General features: G+C 38.1%; 1 pseudogene; it reads right to left on the bottom strand.

The window, feature by feature from the left end:
• Window positions 1-9783: 9783 nt before the first annotated feature.
• Window positions 9784-25974, bottom strand: part of LOC110681212 — a 32986-nt pseudogene continuing 16795 nt past the window's right edge.

The following is a 25974-nucleotide window of genomic DNA, read 5'->3' as shown; positions in this document are numbered from 1 at the left end:
CACCTCGGGTCCTATTGATGGGAAGACCGATCAACATCCAACAGATGACGCGAACAAACAAAAACCTACTGGCACCAAAAAGATCACTCGGAGCCAAAGGAAGCAGCTAAAAGCACTCCGACAAAGTGGCTTAAGCCGCCCTGAGGCCCTATCCAGAATCACGGGGGGTGAGGCTATGGTGTCAACTCCTTCGAAACGCACTCGGCAGGACCTTGACAAGTCTACAAATGCTGAAGAAGAACATAAGCAGAAACGGATGAAACAACACCTGAATCCGAGAAAGCGCGTTGGGCAACAGGAAACCAACAGCTCAACAGCCTTGACGATCAACAAACCCCCTCCAGAAGATAAAAAACAGACTAGTCTAAGCTACGGTGAAATTACCAGTCGCAGGAGAGTCGGAATAATCCCAAAAGACTTCCCCACGACCCAACTTTCAACGACTCAGCTGGACGTTCTCCAGGAGGCACTGCTGCTTCGGGTTGAACAACAACGGAACGCGACAATGAAGCCCAAGTTCTCTAACCTTATCTACAAGTCTGGCCATATGGTTCTTATTTGTAAGGATCAGGAGACTGCGGAATGGGTAAAGGAGATAACACCTGCATTAAATCCCCTGGAAGGCGTTGAGTTGGTTGCAATGGATGAGGATAAGATTCAACGTCCAGAACTGATTCGAGCCTTCTTCCCTCAAAGCGCACAATACACCGATGATCGTATCAAAGCTCTCATCGAGAGTCAGAACGATCTGCTAACCAACAACTGGCGTGTCATGCAACGGCTCACTCCTAACAACAAGCATGTGGTGTGGGTCTTTAATGTAGATGGACCGTCCATGGAAAAACTCATTCAATCCAAGTTCATCCTCAACTACCGCTTTGGAGAAATACAGTTGAGGAAAGTAAAGAGCACAACCCCAAACTCCAATGACAATCCAACTGGACAGCCGACCCAAGAGAAATCTGAGGAGGCCTCTAGTAGCATCCCACAACCAACTCCCACCATACAGGCTAGCTTGTCTTCCTCTGATGGAAAAGATGCATATTTGACCTCACTTCCTGGCCCAAGCGGTGTCACCTCAATGGCTCCCAATAAGGGCAGTGGAAATGTCAAAAGTGTAAAATTGACCACAGGGGATAAGCCAGCAGGCCTAGGTAAGGGAAAGGACAAAAACCAAAATCTAAGACATCCCCCAAAATCAAAAGTTGATGATCCGCAACATCCAAAGAAGGACGGCAAACGTCCGGAAAATGCGAAACGCCTCAGCAATGATTAAAATCCTCCAAGTGAATCTCCATCATGCTCAGTGCGCAACAGATGTGCTTTGCAGGAGATTCACAAAAGAACACCTTTCCGTGGCACTGATTCAAGAGCCATGGGTCAACAAAACTCGAATACAAGGTATTCAACTAAACTCGTGTAGGTTGGTATATGATGACAGCCAGCTCTCTCCCAGAGCAGCTATTCTAATACGCAATGATACTAAATGTTTTCCAATTACAGAATTCATCAAAAGGGACATCGTGGCGCTCAGGATGGAGGTTTCTACTGCTAGGGGCAGTACTGAGATCATTATGGTTTCGGCGTATTTCCCTGGCGACGCAGAAGACATTCCTCCTCCAGAGATGGCTGCTCTTGTCTCTTACAGTCAAAAACACAACATCCCCTTCGTCATCGGTTGTGACGCCAATGCTCATCACCTTGTATGGGGAAGTACAAACACAAATATCAGAGGTGAGCATCTTTTGCAGTTTCTTTCCTCCAAAAATATTGACATATGCAATGTCGGTGATAAGCCTACATTTGAAAACATCTTACGACAAGAAGTCCTTGATCTGACTTTATGCAGTCAATCCATCTCGGATAAAATAAAAAACTGGCATGTTTCTAATGAAATATCTATGTCAGACCATAAACATATAGTCTTCGAGTGGGAAGGGGGTCTAATGATTCAAAAGTCGTTTAAAGATCCCAAGAAAACTGATTGGGAAACCTACTCAGCTATTCTCCGTTCTGAAGACTATATAATAGAGCCGAATATTCAGACTATTATACAGTTAGAAGCAGCTTCGGATTCTATTAAAAACAAAATTCTAAATGCTTATCAAGAGAGCTGTCCGATCAAAACAGTTAGTTCGAACAGAGATGTTCCATGGTGGAACTTCAACCTTGATAAACTCAGGGAAACTGCTCGGAAGGAATTCAACCGAGCCAAACGCACTTCTGATTGGAGTCTATACCGAAAGGCTCTGACAGAGTATAACAAAGAAATGAGACGAGCAAAACGGAAATCATGGGTTCTCATGTGTGAAAGCATTGGGAAAACTCCCGTAGCTGCTCGACTTCATAAAACTCTTTCGAAGGATCACTCCAATGGTTTGGGAAGTCTTCAAAGGACTGACGGTTCACTCACTGTGGAACCTCGTGAAACACTGAGTGAAATGCTAAGAGTTCACTTTCCTGATTCAATCCCACAAACGAGTCTAAATGCTGAAGGTGCCAGACTTGACGTCTCAGTTCCACACGGGTTCCTATCAGGGGACTCAGGAGCAAAAAGGGACGCAATAAAGGTTGCCAAAGAAGCTTTTACTCGCGATAGGGTTGTTAGGGCAGTGAGATCTTTCGAGCCATTCAAATCTGCTGGCATGGATGGAATCTTCCCAGCGCTTATCCAAAAGAGGAAGAGACACTGATTCCACACATGGTAGAGATTTTTAAGGCAAGTTTAGTTCTGGGACACATTCCAAATGATTGGCGTCAAGTTCGAGTTGTCTTTATTCCAAAAGCAGGAAAAAAGGACAAAACCAACCCTAAAGCATTCCGACCGATAAGCCTATCCTCGGTAATGCTTAAAATCATGGAGAAGGTATTATGCGAGTATATAGATTCTAAATTTATGAAAACTATGCCTCTTTCTAAATCCCAATTTGCTTATCAAAGCGGAAAATCAACGGTCTCAGCACTGCACACGCTAGTGAACAAGATCGAGAAAATCTTTAATGCAAAAGAAATCGCTCTTATAGCATTTCTTGATATTGAGGGCGCGTTCGATAACGCTTCTTATTCGTCTATAGGTTCGGCAATGTTGAGGAGAAACTTCGACCCATGCATTGCAACCTGGGTACATGCTATGCTAGCAAATCGACAGATCTCATCTGAGCTGAGTGATTCGCGCATTACTGTAATGGCTACAAGGGGATGCCCTCAAGGGGGAGTACTATCTCCCTTATTGTGGTCATTAGTGGTGGACGAACTGCTAGATAGCTTAGAAAGAAGGGGTTTTGAAGTTGTTGGATACGCAGATGACGTAGTCATTATTGTACGAGGCAAATTTGACAGCGTTATTTCATCAAGGATGCAAATTGCTCTCAATCACACACTCTCCTGGTGTCAAAAAGAGAAACTAGGAATAAACCCTTCAAAAACAACAATTGTACCGTTCACAAAAAGACGAAAGGTACAACTCCACCCTCTTTTCTTGAACCAAATACAATTAGTTTACTCAAATGAGGTCAAGTATCTTGGCATCACACTTGACGCAAAACTAAATTGGAACACCCATCTTCAAACAATCATAAATAAAGGTCTCAACTCACTCTGGGTTTGCTCAGAGACCTGTGGTTAAAACATGGGGTCTAAAACCCAGTATGATCATGTGGATCTATAAAACAATCGTTCGGCCTAGAATAACCTATGCGTCCCTTGTTTGGTGGCCTAAGACAAAGGAAGCTACGGCTAGAGCTAAGCTGAACAAAATTCAACGTACTGCCTGTATTGCCATAACCGGTGCAGTTCGTAGTACCCCTCGTTTGCCCTAGATGCTATACTCAATCTGCCCCGGCTGGATCAATTCATAAAGCTGGATGCTGAGAAAAGTGCTCTTCGGCTAAAACGATCAACAGTCCTATTGTCAGGGGACTTAACAGGTCACCTCAGTATATTAAACGAATTTTCGATAAATCCTATTGTTGAAAAATGTAGTGACTGGATGGAAAAAGTGGTAAACTATGACTCGCCATTCACGGTGGTCTTTCCTTCTCGTGAGGAATGGGAAGGAGGTGGACCCACCATTTCACCGGGATCTATTAAATTCTACACAGATGGTTCAAAAATGAATAATTTGACAGGGTCTGGAGTATACGGACCGAAAACCAAAATCTCTGTCTCTCTTGGACAGTGGCCTACAGTATTTCAAGCAGAAGTCTATGCAATCAAGGAATGTGCGCAGCTGTGTCTGAAAAGAAATTACAGACATGCCACCATCTGTATTTTCTCTGATAGTCAAGCAGCGCTTCAATCTTTGAAGGCTTTCACTTGCAACTCAAAACTTGTGTGGGAATGCATTCTTGCACTGAAATCCCTAGCTGAACGCAATCGAGTTAAACTATATTGGATCCCAGGACATACGGGTCTAGAGGGTAACGAAATTGCCGATCAGCTAGCAAGGAATGGATCAACCAATATGTTCATTGGTCCAGAGCCATTCCTTGGCATTTCAAACTCTGCACTAAACACGGAATTGAACAACTGGTTGTTCGGTCAAATTCAATCAAATTGGAATACAGTTTCCAATGCGAATCAGTCCAAAAGGTTCGTAACAATAAACACGACACAAACACAAAAACTTATAGGTCTCAACAAAAGGGATCTCAGAACATACATCGGTCTAATAACTGGTCACTGCCCAAGCAGATACCACTTATACAAGATCGGTGTCGTCCAAAACACAAATTGCCGTTTCTGTGACGAGACGGACGAAACCTCACAACACCTTCTCTGCTCTTGCAGTGCACACATCCATCGTAGGTTCAAAATATTTGGCAAGCACTACTTACAGCCAGCTGATATTTGGAACGCATCCCCAGGGAGGTGGTTAGCTTTATTAGGCTGATCACGCCAGATTGGGGGAACTACAACACTGCAACCTAGGACTTCTGCCCATCAATGGCAGATGGTTCAAAGTTCAGTCAAATGCGCAAAGTATTCCGGAGGCACATTTGCTACTGGAAAACATTGTGTACATAGAGTAATAGGGTATATCACAATAGTCCTAAAAAATGGACGCAGTGATCCCACACCCGACAGAAGAAGAATACGTCTTTTGGATGCACATAAAAGAAGCGAGCCAAATGACGCGAATTTGTGTCTTATTTTAAATACGATGGTGTCTGATTCGGGAAATGTCAATCATAGCGGCATCGTTTTCATGTCCTTCATCATGTAAAATTACATTTTTCTTTCAATACATCTTTGAGAACCCATTTTTACGTCATTTCATCACTTACATAATGTGCCATTCAGTCATAATGCGAATTACGTTCGGAGTGATTTTCATTATTTTTAAGAGTGTAGATGAGATGTCATTCTCCTCCAAGATTAAAATTACAACTTGGGAACTGAACACTGCACCGTTTCTTGAATATAGCAATAAACGACTCGGTGAACACTTACGTCAAAGAAGTACACTGTTTCTCCGTTGTGAAAAGAAGAAGCCAAGACTTGTTGATGTCAGAACTATGACATATATTACTTAGTACGATTCGAGGGATCGAAGCAAGCCGATCCTGCAGAAGGACGAAAAAGTTTTAAACTATTTCAGTTACTGTCAAAAGTTCAAACGCGATGCCAAAACATCTGTTGGTGACTATCACCACTAGCATAGGTTCAATGCTGCTTACATTTAGGATGTTCTTTTTTCAGCTCTGACTGTTTCTTCAACTAACACTAAAAAGCTTATGTATATCAATGATGATATTTCCTATTTTTATGAATAAGCTGAATAAGTTCTTTGAAATTCAAAATGAATTCATGCTAACTGTAGTTCACTTTTGTTTTCAATTTCGGCCAAACGGCATTCGGCCAAATGGCGTTCGGCCAAATGACCCTTTCGGCCAAATGGCGTTCGGCCATACGGCATTCGGCCAAATGGCATTCGGCCAAATGACCCGGAACCGTATGGAACACCTAAAATCGGGTGAATCGATTCTCTTCATTCGATTCATTTTGTTGAAATCGTTGAATATTTCTTAATGTGTTTGTCGAGAAGAAACCATATTTTGAACTAAGCTTGAAGTAGTAAATCTGTTCGATTGATTTTCGAAACTGATTTGATTGAAAGTTGTTGAAATCGAATGCAAATGTGTTTGGTCTCATTTCAAGCTTCATAAATGTCAATTTTCATCCGATTCGAATCGATACGAAAACATCGATTCAAAGGATTCGATTACATCGGTGAATCGATTCAGCAGTTCAAATGTGAATCGATTCAGTAACATCGATGTTTTGCACAAATTTGCCCAACGCTAATCCGTAGCCACTCTTCCTATTAGCTAGCTAGACACATCGTAATCATATACGACGTAGGGAATATTACTCTGAGGAAATTACTAGTAGATTCACTGAGTAGAAATAAGTGGCGACAATCTTATTTTAATATGGTTTTTACATTGCCATAAAAAAATACCTCTTTTGTAACAACGGTATAAATAACCTAATTCCAGCTTCATTTTCGCAAAATTTACAAGTAGAAAGTAGGCGTTGTGAAGTATTGCATTTGCACCCGAAAGGTGAATCTTGTAGGAGACTGTAATAGAAGCCTAACTTTACTCTTAAATATTCACTATAAAATGACTATGGAAAGTAAGACGCTGAGATCGATCATTAGGGTACACTTGCTAGTTTTGAGAAATTGTTGAACAGACAAGGAAAGTGACTTTTTTCTTTAAGGATAAAGAAACGTAAAGACCTGAAATTAACTAGAACTACTATTGAACAGCCTAATTTTGTTAAGACTTGACGACAATTGACATTTAAGACTCTAATCTTACGTAAAAAACAGGAGTAATCAGAATAGCACTTGAATGACAAATTTTTCAAAACCATTTCGACTAGACAGTATAAGTAATGACAATACTACACTACTATTTCAAAAAATTCTGCTGATTTTCACAATGCTTCCTTTTCTCAGAAGCAAGGGAAAATGGGTGTTTTTAAAAAACTACCACGTCACAATACTAATAAAAAACAGTGTTCATGTGGGCACCATAGCCTAGTCCGTCTGAGAATTGGTCCTGGTAAAGGGGAAACTTTTTTTTTTCTATCTTTATTAACGAGATTTTTAGCCCTGGGCTAGTTCATCTCGAGACCAACGGCTTTACTTCCCTTCCGAAGGAAGTCGTCACTGATTTTTTTTTGTGACTATCTCGGGGATGGGGATTCGATCCCAGGTCCTCGGCGTGAGAGGCGTGTTTTCTAACCCCTACACCAGTCCGTCCCCTTCAGAGGGGAAACTTGGCAAAAGCCAGACCGAGGGTTCAGCCTTGACAAGTTAAGCTGTCAGGCAGCTCCAACTAAAAACCATACAAAAAAATATATATCGTATTGAAGTGCGCTTTATTCCAAATGGATTCGGCGGAGAAAACCCCCACATGCCAAAATGAATCATGAAATTGCCCAAGTAGTTCTCTTCCATATGAACATAAAACATAAAAATTGAATCTTTCGGATTGCGAGGAAAAGTGAATGAGAAAAATAAAAAGGCAAATGGTTTTGTTGATGAAATATTCAGCTTTTTTTTTATTAAACTGCTCTAGCAATTCTTTCGTACTTTTGCATTTACGATTCATTTCTTTAATGCTTGCATAATCACAATATATCTTAGTTTATGACTCACCCTCTTCTCTTACAGATTTCAGGCGTTGACTTATTTGACATGCGTTTCCTTTACATGTTTGAGATATACCTACAGTTGATGGTACAAGATTTTTTTTTCTTTTGACATTTTTCTAAGTTAAGAAAATTCAACCACTTTTCTTTTTTTCTTGTTTTCATCATATATACAAAATTATTGAACTAACTTGTATTCGAAGTATACACAAAACATTTTCTTTCTTCGTAAAAAAGATATCACTCTAATTTTTAGTTTTCAGCATTTTTATGCATTCACATTATCATTTTAGATTAGATAAAAATAAGGTTATATTTGTTAGATTTCCATTACTTTTTGCCAAAAAATGTGCTCAATTAACGCGTGTTATGTTGCACAATAGATGATCCTTTTTCAACTATAATTCAGATAACTCTTTCCAACATAAACCTTCGGCTATTTAACAGAATAAAATGAATTGAAGCTAATTTTCTATCCTTACTTCCAGAACGGATTTAGGTCAATGAATTTATGATTTATACTGAATTTTACCATGGTCGCAAACCACTGTAACTGTACATAAGTCTTTCAGATTAACTAACATGATTTGTAATATTTAGAGAAGGAATGTATTGAATCAAGTTTATTGTGTTTAGATCAAGAATCAGGGTTACATGGTTTGGATGATGTATGGAACATGATACTATAAAACTAAAAATGAAATTGCACGGTGACCAAACAACTTTATTAAAAACATTTCTGATACCGATTGCCAAAGGAATGACATATACTGTAAGCGGGGTATTTCATATATTGAACACTTGAATTGCAATGCGAGTTTCTACATATGAGGTTTTTTTTTTGTATTTGATGAAAAAACTTCAAAAATATGGAAGGAATTTGATTGTAACCTTGTAAGCCATTATCTTTAGTAAGTGGTACATTCTAGAAAAACATATTATTATACCAACCCTTAACAGTTTACGGATAGATCCAGGAATATTTCGACAAATTGTTAATCAAAATTTAGTTTGAATTAAGGCATTAGACATTAAAACATGATATGCTTCGAAAATTAGAATTAGAATCTCCAGTCTTGGAACATCGACTCATGGAGGTTTAATTGTATTGTCAAATGTATTCGAATAGTTGTGATGGTCATAATGTAAACTGGAAATATTCAAGTGAACACATTAATTATGCAATTCTTACGAAGTTCGTAGTACAGTGAAACCTCCATGACTCGATGTTCCATGACTCGATATCGACTCATGGAACCATACTGAAAGCAAAATTTCATGGTTACTATGACCATCCCCTCAAACAGTTTTCCAAGGCATTTGTTTCCACGCCTCGATATTTCCATGAGTCGATGGTCCTTTCAGATATCGACTCATGGAGGTTTGACTGTAAAGCAAGTTACAAGCATACCAGATTTCGTTTTGCATAGGTTTTCACAAATGTTTCCTGAATTTTTCACATTTTCTACGATTAATGATCGATGAATTCAGAGCTAATTGGAAAAATTTGAACAAACGATACAAGATGGGTTTCAATTTTCAGTCAGGACTTTGTAGAGGGACCGTAAAAAACACAATCAAAGCTAATCTTACAATCTAACATTTGTCACCTTCACAAACGGTTATAATTGCAACAGAAGCTATTTGTTTTAAGTGTAGAACATCTTATATTTTACATAATCAAAAAATAAAACCAAAAAAATATGTAAGCGAAAACTTTAAAGAATAAGTTAAATCAATGTAAATAGAAGTACATTTTCTTTTTAGTTTTTGCAATGATTTTTTTTTTTGGAGTTTTCTTTGGGCAATATGATCCCGGTCACCTTTTTTTTAAATAAAGCATTCTTGTGATTACCACTGATAAAAAGAATCGGGTACTCTGGTTTATACAAATCCTTCAGAAAAAAAATTGGATAGCTTTGAAAAGAGATGCGTAAATTTCAGTAAAAACATGATTTGATAATTTTACTTCGTCTTATGTTTTGTAAAATACAAATAAAACAGACATGTTACATTTTAGTAAAAACAAATACCTCACAGTAAGAAAAGAACTCGTCACGTGAAAAATTCAACAATAGTTAACTAAAAAGAATTGAGTTTTTTCAGCGCTGCTAATCTCTAGGTCCCCACTTCACGAACATAACAATCTCGACAAACCCGCACCGCCTTAGTCAATCCGTATTTGGGAAGTGGTGCAGAGGCGCTCGAGCATACGCCACAGAAAACCCCACCACAATTCCGACAGTGATGTCGCCTCCTGAATGGTGTAAATGAAGAGGCACACGCCATGCAACGTGGCGCATCTCCATCTGGAATCCAACGGGGAGGTGCCTCCGGCATGCGGCGTTCTTCAGCAGATGTTCCATTCACTGGACTGTTCGGACTAGATCGACTTCGTCCGTACTCGCCTTTGGACCCAATTGCACTGTGTCTTCGGTGGCTATCACGTAAATTGGAATCTGTGGCTCCACCATTGTTTTCGACCACAATCGACGTTTCACTTAAACTAACACTTCGTTCTTGGACATTCCTACTGGAGCTAGAGCCACCACCGGTAACAACCGAAACAGAAACATTAACTGTCACACCTCCACTCTCTGCAGTAGTCATCATAGTGCGCGGAGCAGAAGAAGCTCGTATGGGAGAAGTGCCCGGAGATCCAAAAACAGAGTCATGCGGATCTTCTGGATTTACTTCCTCTGCTGAATAAATGCTTTGACTCGACCCTCCACTGTTTTGACCGGGAGTTATTACATCCTGTTCGCTAGCACGAAATTCAAACAAATCCGTTGGGTCTGGTTCCTTTGGTTTATCACTTGACGTCGGTGCTAACTCTGGTGGCTCTTCCGGTTCCGGAGGTGATGAATTTATAATGAACACACTTTTTAGCATTTGGCGTAGGTCGGCAGCAAAATTGGTTTGTAATTGATCGGCGACTCCTGCTATACAGACAAAGAGTCTATGCAGAAGGTTTTCAGTAGTTCTGGAAAAAAGATAGCAAACGTTAAAAACTTTACATAGAAAATTAATCGATATTGAATAAGAGGCTGTCTAGCAAAGAACAGAAGCATATTCTCAAAAGTTTAAAAAAAGTACTTGAACAAACAAAGTAGCATATGGGCTAAATTTTTCGACAAAAAAAGTTGTTTTCAAAAGTAAATTGATTGTTTATCAATAGTTTTAATATTAAAACGGCGAGTTGAATTTTATATTAATCTGCTTAGTGTGGAATCATATTTGAGTAACTATTGCATAGTATTTATCTCCATTTCGTCAAAAATCAATGAAGCCTGGAACTACTATGGGAAAAAAGGGCCCGGCCCTAAAACCGCATGATTAAGGCTAATTGAACAAAAAAATTGAGCCTCCCAATTACACTTACGCACCTATCCTTCCATGAGGGACGCTAATTGGAATCGCGGAAACAGTATATATGGGATAAGGTTCATTGATGTCATGAAGACATCATAGTAAGCTTTCCTGTTTAAGTGCGTAAAACACAAATACCGAATCGAATTGTGGCTCACATGTTCACTTATAGAACAAATATTTAATTGAAAACTTTAAACACTTACGTAGGTAATTTATACTAGCAGAACTGCGCTCACTGGATCTACTGGAGAAAAATCCAGTGAATCGTAGATCTACACACGATTGTATAACATTTTGCGGTAATCCACTTCGCGGTATACCATTTCGCGGTTTGTCATTTCGCGGTACGACATTTCGCAGTTAGTACCATTTGGCGGCATGTCAATTCGCGGTCAGTACCATTTCGCGATGTACTGTTTCGCGGTTTGGACCGAGAAGTTTCATCTATCCTAACAGAGCAATTTGAGGGGCTGCCTGTGTTCAAAAGAAGGGTAAATCACCGATGAAAATATTATAAGTGATAATGCCAACAATTTTCAGTGCAACTCGTAGGAAAAACCACACCGCGAAATGGTATGGACCGCGAAACGACATACCGCGAAATGGTACTAACTGCAAGACGGTAAACCGCAAAATGATACAAACCGCGAAATGGTACACCGCGAAATGGTTGACCGCGGAATGGTTTACCGCGAAATGTTGGACAACCCTACACACACTTCGTTGTTTCCACTTTTGGTGAATTGGGACAAAATTGTCCTTGCTCCAAGTGATCTCACAATTGCTTGCCACTTTCCTTACAGGACATTTACCACACAATTCCCTTCACGGGAAGAGTGGACGTCTGGCTATTTGGAAAGAAGTATATCAAACAATATAGTATGTTACACTGATGGCTCCCTTCTTGAAGGTAGAGCTGGTGCAGGAGTATATTCTCGTGAGCTAAGGCTGAATCAGTTTTACTCACTTGGTAGAAACTGCACCGTTTTTTCAGGCGGAAATATTTGCTCTTATGTGTGGAGTGCAATCAGCACTTCAACAGCGCGTAATGGGTAAAGTCATATACTTCTGTTCAGATAGTCAAGCTGCTATAAAAGCTCTCGCTTCGGCCAACTCAAGGTCGAAGCTTGTTATCGCATTTCGAACTCAAATTGAGGAACTGAATTCAGTCAACTCTGTAAACCTTGTATGGGTACCTGGCCATTCTTCCATCGCTGGAAATGAATTGGCTGATGAGTTAGCTCGCGATGGAGCATCGCATGACTTCATTGGCCCTAAGCCGGCTATTCCAATTTCGAAGTGCTTGGGCGGCAACTCAGCACAAGCAATATTGGAATAGTTTGGAGTCATGTCGTCAAACAAAATTGTACATTACTGAGCCATCTCCAAGGGTGGCGAAGTATTTAACAAATCTGTCAAAGCAGAATTGCAGTCTCTTGGTCAGAGCGTTGACAGGCCACTGCCGACTCAACTATCACATGGCAAATATTCAGCGTGCTGACTCATTTGTGTGTGATAGTTGTGACTCCGATTATGGATCTTCGTATCACCTGATATGCAACTGTCCAGTTTTTTCGCAAATGCGATTCCAATTACTTGGTAAACACTTATTAAGTGAAACTGAATTCAGAAGCCTGAATCTTCAGGACATTCTGTTATTCTTAACCCGCTGTGGTAATGAGCTATAGGCTCTCTTTACGCTCATGCGTTTGCAGTGTCCCTTCCCTTTCCTCTCCCATCGGGTAGATGATGAAATAGGCTCAAATATGGCACAAATCTCCCAACTGGTGGGGAACGTGCCTTTGGAGCCGGCCTTCTGATACCTGATATATATCTATGCAAAACATTGCACCATCCTGAATCCTCAGACTAAGGAACTATTTCGACAACTCTAGCGCGATCTAGAACTGTCACAAGCTGGAAAAGTAAACAAAAACAAAGTACGCCTCTCCGTTTTCTCATGTGATGTAAATTTTCACTCCTGGAATTTAAGGTTTTTATGACTAAAACCATCAAACATCTATTTAACTGCGTAGCACATCATATCTTTAAAGTATTTATGATAAGTAGACGGAAATTGAAAGTATTATTATGTTCTAATTTCGTAGAACAAATTATTTGAAGATGTTGATTCTTTGGGGGTAAAATGAACCACTCAAGATGGGGGTAATATGAACACCATTGCAGGGTGAATACTACTAGATTTTATTTCAGATGGCGAGAGTTTTCCGGAGAAAATACAAAGACATACATGGACAGCCATCCAAATGGTCGCGGCTAAACGTTCCATCGATTCCGGATTGTCCATGAGATATGCATTGAACATGCACCAGATGCCGAACATCATGCCGCAACCCGTTCGATTTCAAAGGTGTTCATTTTACCCCCACTACATGTTCATTTAACCCCCAGTATATGTTCATATTACCCCCATTGTATGTTCATTTTACCCCCAAGTATATGTTCATATTACCCCCGTTACATGTTCATTTTACCCACATGTTTGGAACATTGACTCTGTGGAAAGAAATTTTCAAAATTATAATAATGTTGATAAAATTCTAATTCCATCACAAGTTTTCAACTATTTACATTGCATAAACATCCTTGTTATCTCTTTCCCTGGGCTTGGGATTATATTTTCCAGGGAGCGATGAATTTTGATAATTGATCGCTGTTGTTAGTAGTTTTGATTAGATGTTGGGTAAATTTCAAAGCAATGGCAACCTTTTTATTACAAAATTTAGATTTTATCTTCTGACCTAAAGATTCTGGTTAAACTACTGTACTATGCAGTTGGGCTGCACTACGCTATCACTCATCAAAATTACTTTCACTTCGGGAAAATATAATTTCAAACTGGCGAGAAGATTACAGACTGAGGGTGGGTTAGGAGCACAATCAGACCCTTGAATGTGCAATGTGGGGTAGTAATTGGGAATGCCATTGACGGTTTGTAATCTTCTACGAGGTTTTCGAAAACCAACAGGGCGCGTGCACCGGGTTGCGGATAGGAGCAAAGGGAGATCAATAGCATCTACCTAAAATAATAGAGCAAAAAGCCGTTCCATGATTAGGTAATGTTAAGCGATCTTCTATGGTGTTCTAGTACTATAAAATTCTTCACTCACTGGGAATTCTGGCCTTGATAATATCAATAGTGATAAAAACATAAAATAATACCTAATACTTAATAAGTACAATGTAGCTTTAATGTAGTAATAAATGAAATAAAATCAATTTTCTATACTTGACAAGGTTTTGAAGACAATCAATGAGTGAAAGAACTACCTGTTAGAAAAGCCACATCAGCTAAGTCTATACATATACAAATGTTGGTCATAGGGTCATGGCGAGCATTCGATATGTATGTCTATGACTGATTCTGATCTAATAGGGGCACTAGAAGACCACGCGGACAATTTCGAAACAAATTATTTTTATACATCGGTCTTACGTTCCGAAAGGCTCAGCTATGCTGCAAAGTAATTTTATAAGTTATTCATTACTGCTGTTTAATTGTTTATAATTCTAACAAAACTACATAATTAACTCATTACTAATCACTGTTCCTATATTCTCTTTTTCTCTCCTTCTTATCTGTTGCATGATTATGAGCATCACTAATATAATGCATGAGCATGCACAATAAGAATAATTTCAGGATTGAAAGCAGTACATGGATACCTGGATAGAATAGCTTCGAAAAGGGCGCTCAAAATATAATATTTCTGGTCAGGGAAGTATTTCATCAAGGGTATGTAAAATTTTTCCATTATTAACACCTAGATCACACAAACAAATGAACTAATATCAAATATTTTTTAAATATTTTTTATATAAATCAGCAAAAAAAACAGATAAAGTTTGTAAAGTTATCACCATCGATTAAGTTGCGCTCTGTATAGTAATGTTCATTCAGTATCAAAATCTCCTAAAGCGTCGCATTGTGCCATCAGCAGCCCTTAGCATCACTCTCATATTGTTATTATTTTGTTGTTTATAAAATTTCTAGAAAGCGATCAGCATATTCTTTCTTACTTGTACAATGGCCGATCTATTTGGAATTTTAATAAGTCAAATCAAACTTCAAAACTCAAATTAAATTGCTTTCAGCACATTTACATTTTGCAGCATTAATCGCATTACTGTGTCAAGTCTTCTCCATTCCCTATACCCTACCCCAACCCTTCTTATCCTTTCGATGGTGTTCAAGTGGTCCGCATAGACTATTACGGCCATTACCTATCCCTTACCCCGGCTTTGGACTGACTTGCGCTCTCATTGCCCCACCAAACGCTGCAAAATGAAAATGAAAATGAAATTTACATTGCATAAACATCCTTCTTCGATTCTAAGCAATTGAAAAAGAATCTGACAGCTTCATAAGCAAGAAAACATGAAAATTGCTTAGGGTGTTCATTTTACCCCCAGTTCCCCTACACGACATGTACAGCATGTGGCTTCCTTTTTTAAATAGCAAGGTACATTAAAGTGATGCAAATTTCGAAATGTTGGCACCCCTGTTTAAACGATTTTTATTATGATAAATAGCATCCTCCCAAAATTTTGAATAATTCGGAAGAAATTTGAAGTTTATATGGAGATTAGTATGGCAAACGTCAACCTTTTGTGTTCAGCCCTCAATCTCTTCGTTATAATATTTTATGAAAAAGTGAACAAATTCTTCTCGTGTTAAATCTTTCAACAACTTTGTCGAAGACCACATTTCGATTGGACGTCAGGATGAATTGTTATTCATCATCATAAAGTGGGTTTACATGCAGCATGCTTCACCAACTGTTCGACAGGCAACATTGGAGCCCCTGGCGAAGAGGATAGATCAAAGTAATCCAGGCTATTATGTTCTACAGCAAAAAAAGCAGTGTTGCTCTGAAAGTAATTGATTGATGATCTCAGCATTGTTTAGACTTTGTTAGCAATAATAACAAATTATCCTAACGGAGTGCTTCGGAGAGCCCAAGCAAGACGGTTCGTTTTCGGGACGCCGGGAGTTCGTTTTTTGTTTTTCGATTCGCTCGTTTGCTGGGCGGTGCTTCGGAAAGCCAAAGCAAGACGATTCGTTTTCGGGACGCCGAGAAGTTTTACGATTCGCGTTGTGTGAGTGCGAAAAGATATCCGTGTTCAGTCGAGGATGGATTACCAACTGGTGAGCTCGTTTCATGCTTATAATGACGCATTTTTTCGCGACAGCGTTAATTTTATGTAATTTTCAAACAAACTATGTATGGTTCGTCACTACAAGTGTCGGCATCATTCATGTTTCATTTAAAATATATACAAATATTTTTTCTTTTGTCGCCGTAACTAAAAACATCTTTTGAATGGTTCGACTTAACGGATGTTGACGTATTTTTTAAACCTTCTACCAAACATTTCTCGAGACAAAATGCAAAACTAGCTTTAAGTTTCATGGATCGTATCACTGATAAATGGTGACTCCCAGATCTTTTCCTCCCTCACAATTAAAACATCCTTCCCGTGGTTTTTTGTTGAGATGCAGAGGTATTCTCGGTCTCTAGAAGCAACAATCATTACACCCTAACATTCCTTCCCCATCCCAACTGACGGTAAGGAGTTGGCCGGCGCCGTTATTGATCAATGATATTAGATCTGCTAAAATTGCACTTCGAGAATAAGCGGAAACTCTCATCTCTTATTCATTTGGATCGTAGTGCAATTCTTACCAGTTCCGATTAATCACGGAGTAGCAGGCATTGACATGTACAGTCAGTCTATGCTATGCTAATAATAACAAATTATCCTTACGCCCCATCAAAATTTGCCCTTCGTCAAAGTTGAAGCTGGGAAAATTTCACATGAGAAGAGTTTGTTCTCTTTTCCATAGATTGTTATGACAAGCAGTTAGAGGACTGAACACAAAAGGGTTGTCTTTTCCATAGTAAATTGCATAGAAACTTCAAATAACGTATGTACAATCAAATTTCTTCTAAATCACTTCAAATTTTAGGAGAATGATTGAATCATAGTTGACACCGGGACAATGATTTTAATCATAATTGCCTTTGGGAGCAAAAACATCAAAATTTGCATCAGTCTAATGTGCACCCTTTGTTTGTGACATTTTTATCAATGTTTTTCAATTATTTCGAATTCTAATGAACAACAATAAATTTATATGACGAACACAAATTTCAAACTAAAAAATCAACATTACTACGTGAATATTGTTAAAACAACATTTCAAGCGTATGCTAGAATAAGGGAGTAAGTAACATTATCGATTTCACTTCGTCAATCCTCTCTTCAGTGAATAAAGGTGACAAGATGCCAGTTTGTTACCACTTTCCCGGGTAGAGGTGAATAACAAAATAATGGTAGAATAAGAACAAATTTTGCAATCATATCTAGTTTAACCATTATTATGTTATTAATATATGACATAAATATCTCATCAATAGCAAAACATACAATCATAGCAAAATTTGTCATTGGAATGTTATACTTGAAAGTCATGTAATAACTAACCAATAACAAAATATACTATCATGGTAAAATTTGTTATTTGTGCAAAAATACTAAAAAACATTAAATATCTAAAGAATAACAAACATCGCCAGTAAACAGTAAATTATGTTATTATTTTGATATTTTAAAACATTTTTTTTTAAATAATTCATGAGAACAAACCAACATCATATTTTGCCATAATAGCTCATTTTACTATTCGTTTGATATTCATTGAAGATTCAAAAAGCAAACGTTTTTAGCAGGGAAGCAAAAATTTTATTTTTCAATCATGCTAAATTAAGATATTGAAGTCAAAGAACTAAAATCACCATTATTTTGATCTACTTTTTAATAGCTTATTAAGTTATTATTTTGTTATCAATATCTAAATAATAACATATTTTGTTATTCACGGTTGCCTATATTTTTGCTATTATTTTGTTATTACAATGGCAAAATATGTTATTATTTAGTTTTTATGCCATACAAACTTAGTTATTATTTTTGTTATTTTATCTCTTATTTCAAACAAACAAAGAACAAATTTTGCTATTCAAACATTCTATTTTAATAGGAAATTTTGTTATTCTTTTGCTATTCTCCTCTACCCGAGTTAACACATCAGGACGCTTGAAAGGGTTGCAATCTAGTACACAGATGTAAAAAATGCCAACAAACTTGTATTTTGACACAATAATAGTGAATTCATCTTGATATGATCTCTGATACCCTCAAGTGGTAAGGAAAACATTGTATACGTAACTCGTTGCAAAACTCGATTTTTACAGCACTCGTCGTAATTATCCAACTCGGCAAGCCTCTTTGCATAAATGAAGACTCGTTGTGTCAAAATCATCATTATACAACTTGTTGCGTAAACTACTATTACAATCAAAGCAAAATTATTCCTAAACGCAAAAGGACATATTAGATCAGACTATTTAGCCTTCCATCTCTCTCTCTCTCTCTGGCGTTACGTTCCCACTGGAACAGAGCCTGCTTCTCAGCTTAGTGTTCTTATGAGCACTTCCACAGTTATTAACTGAGAGCTTACTATGCCAATGACCATTTTTGCATGCGTATATCGTGTGGCAGGTACGATGATACTCTATGCCCTGGGAAGTCGAGAACATTTCCAACCCGAAAAGATCCTCGACCGGTGGGATTCGAACCTACGACCCTCAGCATGGTCTTGCTGAATAGCTGCGCGTTTACCGCTACGGCTATCTGGGCCCCACTTAGCCTTCCATGTGTGACCTCAAAAATGGCCCTAATGCCCCTAATGGGTTAAAATAAAACACTGCAAAAATCACTTACTTGAATTTAATCCTTCCGGCTGCTCTAATGGCCATGGCCACGTCCTGTGAGGATTCACCGGTTGTGCTACTAGTACTGCTGCATTCACTTTGATTGCCAGACGACGGTGATGTATCACAGTTGGAGTATGTCTTAGATGAGGTGCCTTGATTACTAGGTACGATGACTGAAGCAGATGCACTCGCCTTATGATGTTTTGAGTTATATTTTCGGCTCGATGTAGCCGACATAATACTTCCACTAGATCGACGATGTCGGTGATGGTGCTGCTGTTTGTGAGTACGATATGGCTTTCCAGCAGATTGTGATGTGCCAGCACTGGAACCAGGGTCCATTAATTGTTGATTCGATAGATTGTTATCACTATCCTCGTCATCTTCCTCGTTATCATATTCGTCTATTTCTCCTTCTTCTGAAGATTCGCATGCACTACGACTTGTAATCGGCCGTTCCGTATCTAATTCTGGAGAGTTATCTACGCTTGGGTTGGCAGTGCCAAGTCCAGAATCCGCAAGTTTCTGGTTAGTCTCTGACAATATCTGTTCTATCCGAGCATTTGAAGAGGTTCCCAGCTTCAGCTCTTCGTCCGTTGCGATAAAACTATCGGTTAAGGGCGCTTCATTCGTCTGCAGTAGGTTACCGAAGTTTGTATTTGGAATCAAATATCCTGATGCACAATCTGTCGTCACTAGACTGTCTTTCAATACATTACTAGGATCATCATCGTCGTCATTTTCGGATACATCATCCTCCACGTCCGCATGTAATCGATTACTATCTATAATACGGTTACTATAAAAAACTACTGTTCCGATTGTCCCGAGTTTCCGATTCATGCCGCAGTTCATCGTTTGGAGAATCGTCTACACGGCTATCACTATTATCACTATTATTACTAGTATTAACATTGGTTGTAACGATAACAACGTGGTCTTCCTGTGGCAAGACATCGCTGCTATCATTTTCGTTTGCATCACAGATTAATTCTTCCTTCAGACTAATTTCCTCGTTGGTGCACAACAGCTTTTCCAACTGATAGAGCTCATGCTTGGTCAGCGTCCGAAGAAGATCTCGCATTTTGATCAATAGCTTTCGAAATGGTCGAAACATTTCTGAAATGTTATCTGCTGGTTGATCCATGTTTAGGGGTCCGTCCTTGAATATAACTAACCCGGCGACGATTGCTAACCGTGGAATGGAAAACATCAACGCCGGGTCATACGAATCCACCTGTTCCTGTTCAAGAAGTCCAATTTTAAGAGCCCGTTGCAATGTTTCGGAAAAAAGCACACATATGAGCTCCTGCATCTCGTACTCCTGCTTCGATTTGACTTGTACCATTGCACTGACGTATAGCAATTCAAATTCCGCAAACAAGCGATCGAAGATTTTCAAACTTTCATACAACTGTTCCGTCGCGGCATCGTTTATATCCAACCGCAGTGTCAAACTGTTGGGTGTGTTGTTCCGAAGGCATTGCTCTCGCAGCAAGTTTCGAACATTGTCCAAACTTTTCGTAACGGCTTTTGCTAGTGGTCGCATTACCCCACTCTCCACTTCACGATTCATGATAGATGATCCGGCCGCGAGACATTCTGCACCAAACCATAACTGTCCAGCCAAACTTTCCTGTAGAACCTCCTCTGGAAATTTGGCGCGGAAAGCTCGCGGCGCCCGATCGTCACCCAGAAGCTCGTCCATAATTTGATTGGTAATCGCCAGAACGCGGTCCTAAAATGTAGAGCAATGTGTGTTTTCATTATTTCATTGTAGGGGTTTATGTGCAGTAGAGTTTTGAGCATTTCCAGTCCGCATCAAAGGGAAAACATATTAAAATACATCCATTCTTTTGACATTATTTCCACATTGTTCAACTTTGAGGATTTGTAGCTCTTAAAATTATGGATAGATTTCAATAATTCTTGCATATATCTAAGTTGTATATGTTCGTAGCATATGTGCAAAACAAAAAAGTTGGTTGAATAGCGAAAAATATGTGTCCTTTAAAACAAAGAAGGGGCTGTGGCATCTCTGCATCTTCATTTACCCATTCTGCTATCAATATATCAACACATGAATCCTCCAGGGCAAGCACTCTTTGCTTTGCCAAGAATACGAAACCTACTTTCTAGCAAAACAATAAATTACAGAACACACTTGACATTCTTCTGCTTCGACCCACATCTGGTAAAAGTAGAACAATGCTGAATGTGTCTTTTCACCCTTACTCAATTTACAAACATTACCATTACGTCTATGTCTCTTCCGCACCATGTGCGTAACAGACGACGCAACGTTTAATGTTTATGACCAATTGAAATCCGAAGCGGCGAGTTGTTAAAACATCGCCTAGTACATGTTTTCAAAACCTTTTCCTTCGTTCCATGTAAGCTCCAAACTTCTCTGACAAATTCTAGATATAAGCAAACTTCTATGTATAGGTGAAGCAAACTAAACTATGTAACTTTATAAAAACCATTTGAAATGAAATATACGAGAGATTCTTACATCAGACACCGTTGAGACTAGTGCCTTCTCCGAAAGTACACACGCCACATGGCGAACCGTCGACAGTCTTGATGGTAAATTAGTAGAATCTAAGTTTAAATCCAGTCACGTCAGATTTCAGAAGATAGTAGTCACGTTAGATTGAAACCGAAGTACGAAGTTAAAGCGCGAAGTTAAAGTGCGAAGTTTAAGTGCGAAGTTAAAGTGCAAAGTATAAACTTCAAAAATACACTTGCAAAATGTCGTGGCTTTTCGGGGACACCTACGTGCAACAATCGATGAACTCGGTAGAGATCAAAGTTATCGCTGGTGTAGCGGTAGGTTTATTGGCATTAGCCGTAGTATACGGAGCTTTGCGTCTCCACGACAAATTTATGAAAGCCAAGATAGAGCGAACAACTCGCAAAGAAGTAAGATTGAACAATTCGGTGGTAGTGTAAACCAAAAGTGATGGAGGTGGTTTAAGAAAAACAATTCCGTGAACATTGAACATTCCAGCTTAAGCTGAACAGTGATAAAAGAGGGTAAATACCCAAAATTAAAAATATTAATCGAGCAGCAGTACCAATCCATGAATAGCAGCGGAGGCGGAATGCAGTGTGCAGCACCAGAAATGAACGACACTGAGTAGCAGCAGCAGCGACGAAAAGGTAAATAAAAGGAAAATTAAACCCAGCGCAAAGCGCGATGAGACCAAGAAGCGCATGGAAGGAGTGAAGAAAAGTGAAACTAAATATGATTTTATTGATACATGAGATATGAATGAACATGATTTTTTTTGTTTTTGAACTAAGTGTGGATTTTCATTTAATGTACAAAATCATTATTTAAAGTGTTTAATTCGTTTTGCGAAAAATAGGTCGATGAATATGAACAACATGAATACATACAAATAAATGGAACAGATAGAATTTGAATTCTCAATACTAAAGAATATTAGAAATAATTTATTAAAAAAGCCGAAAAATAGAATTTACACAAGGAGCACAATTTTGAATAAATTAAAAGAAACTAAGGAAGCACATGATAATATAAGTGATATATTAACAATTTTGGAGACAGATTTGGATATCGAAACCTTTAATAAAATTAACAAGAAAGCAAAGGAAATTTCTAGCGCAATTTATTTGCAGTTGCATCAGATGTTAGTAACTTCCACAACATCTAGCAAATTTAAAACTTATGCCATTCTTGTATTAAGTGTAGTGAGATTCAGGAAAACTTTTACGATGGCCAATGTTGAAATAATCAAAACGGTGAGTACATTGATGCCTTCTTATGATGGATCAATGGACAAACTAGATAGTACAATTGATGCTTTAGAAGTCATAGAAACTTTGGTAACCGATGCAAACCGAGCTACCATTATAAACGTTATTTTAACCAAATTAAGTGGCAGAGCACGACACACATTTGTTGTGAAGCCAGCAGATTTACAAGAGTTAAAAACCAAACTTAAAGCAGTGGTAACGGTTACACCACCCGAAACAATAATTTCAAAAATGATCGCGACTAAACAAAAAACTGATTTAGCAACATTCACAACGGAAATTGAATCACTTGCGACTCAACTTGAAAACGCCTATATTTCAAAAAAGATTCCAAATGACGTAGCAAAAGAGTTATCTACAAAAGAAGCTATTAAACACATGGCTTCTGGCCTGAAAAATGAAAAGACGGCTCTCATTTTACAAGCTGGAACATTCAACCAGCTGGCCGAAGCAATAAACAAAATACACGAAGTGAACCCCACATGCGAAGCCAATGTAATGTTTGCAAGAGCAAACCGAAATGCAAACAAACCGAGTCAGTCTAATGAGACTTGGATGAGCAGAAATGCACCATACAACCAAAATCGTTTTGGCAACAGGTACTCAAACCAACGTTTCAATCCAAATAACCAAGGTAGGTCAAGTTCGCGACATCAGCAGTATGGTCATAGATATGAAGGTCGAAATGATGATCGACAGAGTTTTTCTAGAAGGCAGAATTTTAACCATACTCAGCAAGGTCACTACAGCCACCAACCAAATGGTCACTGGCGTAGTAACAACAATAATAACAATCATAACTGCAACACTGATCGCAACGATCGTAATGTTTACTCTACGGAAAACGGGCGCGGGCCAGCTGCAACTCCCCAGGCCAGCTGTGCCGTGCCAATGAACCAACAAGGGGAAACCCGACACCAAGCAACAAATCCAATACAGCAAGTGCAACGCACAAACAATCAATGAATGTATATAATTGCAATATTAACTATTCAAATTTTGTAACACTAAAATTAGAAATGTGTGAAAAACCTGTCACATTAATTGTTGACACCGGAGCTGATGTTTCATTAATTAAGGAGAACGTATTGAAACATCTTACCAATATATATATAAAACAGAATTGTATTATTAATGGAGTGACGGATGGAAAACTTGAGACCATCGGATGTACATATACGAATATTCTTTTAAACAACGTTCAAATACCACATACATTTCAAGCGGTCACTAAAGACTTTCCTATTTTTACTGATGGAATTCTTGGCCGTGATTTTCTAATTAATTATGAATGTAATATATGTCTCAAAACATGGCTTTTAACAGTTGAATATAATCATGAAAAATTCGAGATACCAATTCAAGATAAATACAACGACCATTTCATTATACCCCCTCGATGTCAAATTATTAAACAAATAAACTTAATAAATGTCACCAAAGAAAGTGTTGTACTTTCAAAGCAAATTAAACCAGGAGTATTTTACTCTAACGGATTAATAGATAAAGATACTCAATATATAAACATAATGAACGTCAATAATTGTTCTGAAAAAATTTCAATGAATGATGTATTATCAAATATCAAAATTTTAGATTCGAGTGAATTTGAAAAAGTTAATAATAAAATCACCCGAAAAAGTAATAAAAACAGAGTCGTTAAATTGAAAGAAGAATTGAATCTAACACAAGTATCAGATGATATTAAACCACAATTAGTGAAACTGTGCACAACTTATAACGATATTTTTGCTCTAGAGAATGATTCTCTAAGTACGAATAATTTTTACAAACAAAAAATAACTATGGAAGATGAAAGCCCTGTTTACATAAAAAATTATCGCATACCAGAGGCTCATAAAATTGAAGTTGACAAACAGATTGATAAAATGCTTAATGAAAAAATTATACAACCTTCGGTATCTCCATACAATTCACCAATTCTGTTGGTACCGAAAAAATCTAACTCTGACGAAAAGAAATGGAGGTTGGTGATAGATTTTCGCCAACTAAACAAGAAAATAATTGCGGATAAATTTCCACTTCCGCGTATCGATGAAATTCTTGACAATTTGGGCAGAGCGAAATATTTTACAACGCTTGACCTTATGTCAGGATTTCATCAAATTGAGCTAGATGAAAATTCAAAAAAATATACCGCATTTTCTAGTTCTTCAGGACATTACGAATTTAATCGTTTACCTTTTGGGTTGAATATATCACCCAATAGCTTCCAACGAATGATGACAATCGCTCTGAGTGGTTTACCACCAGAGTGTGCGTTTCTATATATCGATGATATTATTGTGGTGGGATGTTCAATAAATCATCATTTGAAAAATTTAACTATGGTTTTTGAAAAACTTAGACAGTATAATTTGAAATTAAACCCATCGAAATGTCATTTTTTTAGTAGTGATGTCACTTATTTAGGACATCATATTACGGATAAAGGTATTTCACCTGACCCTTCAAAATATTTTACTATTGAAAAATATCCAACACCGTCAAATACTGATGATGTAAGACGTTTCGTAGCGTTTTGCAATTATTATAGACGATTTATTCAAAACTTTGCTGAAATAGCACATCCTTTAAACAAATTATTAAGAAAAAATGTAAAATTTAACTGGTCAACTGAATGTAAAACAGCATTTGAAACACTTAAATCCCAACTCTTATCACCACAAATTTTACAGTTTCCAAATTTCAAGAAACAATTTATCTTAATAACTGATGCCTCTAAAGTGGCATGCGGTGCAATACTAGCACAAAAGTATGATGATGTTGATTTACCTATTGCATACGCCAGCAAAGCGTTTACAAAAGGTGAATCTAACAAGTCTACTATTGAGCAGGAATTAACTGCAATCCATTGGGCAATTACACATTTTAGACCATATTTATATGGAAGAAAATTTCTCGTTAAAACGGATCACAGACCGTTAGTGTATCTGTTTTCTATGAGGAATCCATCTTCAAAATTAACCAGGATGCGTTTAGAACTCGAAGAATATGATTTCGAAGTTCAGTATGTACAAGGCAAAACCAACGTAGGTGCCGACGCGTTATCTAGAATCAATATAGATTCTGAAACATTATCAAATTTACAAATTTTAAGAGTCGAAACGAGAGCACAGAAAAAACAAAAGGTTCAACAATTAAGTAATGAACAACAAACAAATGTGATTCTAGATGATGAGCCTGATCAACTCAAAATTTTTGAATCACTCAACATCAACGAGATATACGAATTACCCAAACTTACCATCGAAAAGACGTCTAATATTAAAAACCATGGTATAATGTGCAAAATTATGAACAAAAAATTCAATAAGGAGTTGGCTCG

This window comes from Aedes aegypti, unplaced genomic scaffold, assembly GCF_002204515.2.
Source record: "Aedes aegypti strain LVP_AGWG unplaced genomic scaffold, AaegL5.0 Primary Assembly AGWG_AaegL5_hic_scaff_571_PBJ_arrow, whole genome shotgun sequence".
Taxonomy (NCBI): domain Eukaryota; kingdom Metazoa; phylum Arthropoda; class Insecta; order Diptera; family Culicidae; genus Aedes; species Aedes aegypti.
This window is presented reverse-complemented; position numbering and strand designations above follow the sequence as displayed.